The 4,246-nt window shown below is 33.8% G+C and overlaps 1 pseudogene; it reads right to left on the bottom strand.

Moving 5' to 3' along the window:
- Positions 1–2,986: 2,986 nt before the first annotated feature.
- Positions 2,987–3,855, bottom strand: LOC104159494 (annotated as a pseudogene).
- Between the last annotated feature and the right edge of the window lie 391 nt (positions 3,856–4,246).

Genomic DNA, 4,246 nt, shown 5'->3' with positions numbered 1-4,246 from the left:
AATGAACAAATGGTAACCAGGTACAACATGATGCATTTTAAAGCTGTAAAAATTACCAGCTTTGGTACTGAATCTTCAAAACACTCTCGCCAGAATCTGTAACACAATTGTTAGCTAATGTTTTCTTGTTAGTAGGTTAGCAGGTCACGCTAACTATGCCTGCTTTCTTCACAAATGACTTTGCATTAATTATTAAAGGTCTAAGGTCTAATTCTGCTGCCTTTACTTGAAAAATAATCTCATTAAAATCAAGACTATATAAAGAATAAAACTAAAAGAACCAAATCTTTGTAAAGCAAACTGGCACAAAAAAAAACCCACTGCCAATGAGATTCCTTACTTTTTGACAGCAGAAATCTCAAATAGCAATTACGTTCTTAATATCCACTATAATATAAATAAAGACAATTCAGAGAAGCACACTCTATGTCCTATTTAAGAATGCTCTGAGAAGGATTAATTTCTTTGTTTGGAAAATGGGATTCTTTATTGTAAAAAAACCCCAAACAATTATGTTTGGTTGTTGCATTCCTAAACCAGCAGTATTTGACTTAGTATCAGAGAAAAAACTAGCTTTCCTCAGACATAATTTTATGTAGATTTCATGTTCTGTCAGAAGAAAGCATTTAGTAGCTGTGTTTGAAACACTTTATTCTAGAAATGAATATAAACAGTACAGAAAAATTCAGTGTGTATTCTTTAAACTGAACCTGGCAAATTAACAGGTAAATACTTGTTAGACAATGGCGAATTTATCAGCCAGTGTTATTTGCAAGCAGAAGATTAGAGACAAGATAAAGTGCTCGTTTAAAACTATTTTTTAAACTTCATTCACAAATAAAACCTACAGATCAAAGATTTGGCTTGTGCCTTCTTTTTAATTTGGGAACTTGATATACAGTTCTAGGTATCATTAACTTTTTTGAGCTTTGATTACAAAACATCCTTAACAGTGTCCAAGAAAGTAAAGTAGCATGTCCTACACATCTTGCAGTTATTCCTAGCAAAGGGCTTAGCATCCTAACTCCTAACACCTCACAAAATAATACAGAACCATGTTAATAGATCCTATTAGATCTATGCAGAAAGGCTTTTAAAAATTCATTATAATACTTGGACACATAAGCTAATGGGAAGCTCTATTTTTCAACTGATGAACTTCCCACTTATTTTTCAAACGTGGAGTATTACATAAAGAACCCTCTCTGATTACACAATATCTAACCATAGATCCTGTCATTGAGTTCTCTGTTTTCATAAAATGATGATCAAGCACATTGAAAGTAAAAGCAGAATTTCAAATAGACCTTATTTGTGAGTTCCCAATAAAATAAATAAAAAAGTAAATAAATAAATTTAAAAAAATATTTTCAAATATTAAATTACCTCAAACCTTCCATACTTGGAAACTAAGCTAATATAGCAATTGGAGGATGAGGTGTAGTCATGTCTTCTTACTGACACGTACATTCTAGCTATCTAAAGTCTCATCACCACAGGCGTCTTAAGGCAAGGCAAAGAAATAGTGAGTACAAGCGAATGCTACATCTGATTTATCTTAGGCACTTAGGATGAGACAAATTACTCTGAGAAGGTGCTTTTTGCTTTCCATTGGGTATAAAGGAAAACTAGAGTTACTAGGTCAGACAACTAACTTTGGATACCCAAGTTACAGCAAATGAATCTCACCATAGGCCATAACTGACTGAGGAAAAATTGTGTTTAGCTCCCATCAGATGATGCAAAACTCATATTTTCCCTTAGAACTTTGTTGTTTTAAAATGGGAAACATATGTTGAATTTTTTAATTGCTAACAAGTATTTTTGCTAAAGTTACAACTATAAATGACACAATAAAATAATTCCTTTCTTAAGCAATTAAGTCTTACGATCTTACAATAAAACAGGAAAGAAGAGAATTACTGGATATAGTATCATATTACGAAAGAGACAGCTAAGAAACTCTCTTACAGAGTATCAAAAAACAGTGAAAGGAAAATGCAAAAATAGAATGTGCATGATATTCTATATTTAGCTTTGTGGGTAGGCTCTGAAATCTCCGTTGAGCTGTCTTCTTTGATAATCACTGGTAAGACCAAATTCTGAGGCAATAGTAGGATGTTCTCAGCAATATTTTTATCTGAGGACTCAAACCAGTCAGTATTCAAAGGCAACCTACGAAATTATTATAGTTCTATATATAAGTATCTTTTTTTTACTTTTGTTACTAAGCCTAGATCAACCATACAATTTTGCATCAACTATTTTCAATATGTCTCTGATTTTATTTTTAATATGAATGTCTGCTAATAGCCTTGTACTGGCAGACCTGTCTTGAAGATTGTCCCACTGTTAATGTCTTATTTAGCTGCAACACAGAAATTCATTTGTCTCAAATAATGATTTCAAAGTGAAATATTTTCATACCTCCCTGTTTGTCAGCAGTTTTCCAGCTGCATGCTATCACTGCATCTGCAGTGAATCATACAGAATCATCACTTTAAGAAAAAGAATGCTGGACGCATGAGGTATATTCTGATACTATATTCTAACTATAGTATAGTACCTAACTAACAACATTAACTATCACACAGGAGCAGTCACATTAGCTTCCCAGTGGCATAAAACTTTTGAGGCTCTTTTGCAGTGTTTTTTTAATGTTATAAGGGATAAAAAGTAGGGGAAAAAGAATGCCATTTCACTGCTGATTCTATCATCATACACAAAATGTATCAGCACCACGCCCTTAACATTCAGCTGCATATCAAGCTAAAACAAAAGCTAAAATTACAATTAAAAAATTGTAACTGAAATATCTATACTATTAGTCAGTAACACCCTTTTGGGGAATTTCAATGGTATTGCCATTGCTAGTTGAGACACATGAAAATTTCTTCTATAGAGCTTTTATTTTTTTATGAGACACTACCAGTTTACACCACTTTTGTATTGGCAGAAACTGATTGAATAGATCTTTGCTTCTTACCATCAACACAGGCTGGCCTTGCTCTTGTTGTACCGGCAATCTGTCCTTTTTTACATGCACAGCGAGCTGTTTGTCGGGCTATAGTCCTTCGGGGCTGACTGCTATCTCTGTCCAAAGTAACAATCTCACATGTACCTGCAGCCAGTTGACCTGGAAAAAGAACCAGCAACAGGTACCAGAGTCACTGAGTGCACTACAGGTAATCTATTACAGCTGAATAGAGTCATGGCCCTATGTCACAGCAGACACTCCACAACAAATGGGCAGCCAGCTGATGGATATAATATAACTGAGATGACACACAATTTTTCTTTGTGGTGGACACATGAAAACCCTGCAAACTGGTTCTGTCAGGAAATTATTATTGTTCTGTAAAAGCCAGAGAGCTGAGGTCACACAGGTCACTTTTACTTATGTTGGCTAAGTAAAGGAACAACCTGCTTTTACAGCAATGAAATTCAAATGGTGTACTCTTTACATCCTTTCAGAAAAGAAATGATAAAGTATACGGAAAACAAAAAACTTCCCCACACGTCCATGAGTATAATGAAATCTTAACTGCTTTGCGTATTGTTTTTGAACGAAAAAGTCTTTCAAAGAATGCCCATGTTTGACCAGATCGTCAGTCCTTTGGCCTTTGCTTCATCTAAACTGAACGGTAATTCATTCCCTACCTGATTCATATTTGAAATAGCCGGTCATTTTTCTTTTACTAAATTTACTATGTAACCATCCTGCAAATGACAGTAAAATGACACTGCCAGGTTAGCTCTTCAACATTGTTTACTTTTTATTGACTTCTCCAATATACGTAGCTTTTCCTGAATACTAAGGAAATCCACACCACCTAATTCTGAATTTGGACCACACTAGGAGAGGTAAAACAAAAAGTTGAAAAAAAACTCTTTTATGGAGAATATCAGTCCGAAATAAATGTTATACATTTAAAATGATGCAATTCCTCTGGTACAACCAATAGTAGGCTGATAGTATACCAAAATACTACCTTTTGCAAGCAAGAAAGATACATTATTGAATTTTAGCGCATAGTAAGACTGAAAAAAATCCCCTTATCACTTTGTGTTACATATAATTTCTGGATTTTATGGTACAGTAGTAAATATCATTTCTATCGTATTTTGTCTTTGTAGGCAATCAATTATAAACCTTCAAAAGAATATGTGCCAAAATCTATTTGCAAATCACAAACTTACTATATTTTGTTTCCATAAAAAAATAAGTTTGGAAGAAATGCAATAT

This window comes from Cariama cristata, unplaced genomic scaffold (assembly GCF_000690535.1).
Source record: "Cariama cristata isolate BGI_N322 unplaced genomic scaffold, ASM69053v1 scaffold16463, whole genome shotgun sequence".
Classification (NCBI taxonomy): domain Eukaryota; kingdom Metazoa; phylum Chordata; class Aves; order Cariamiformes; family Cariamidae; genus Cariama; species Cariama cristata.
Note: the sequence above shows the minus strand (reverse complement) of the source record. Positions and strands in the feature narration are given on the sequence as shown.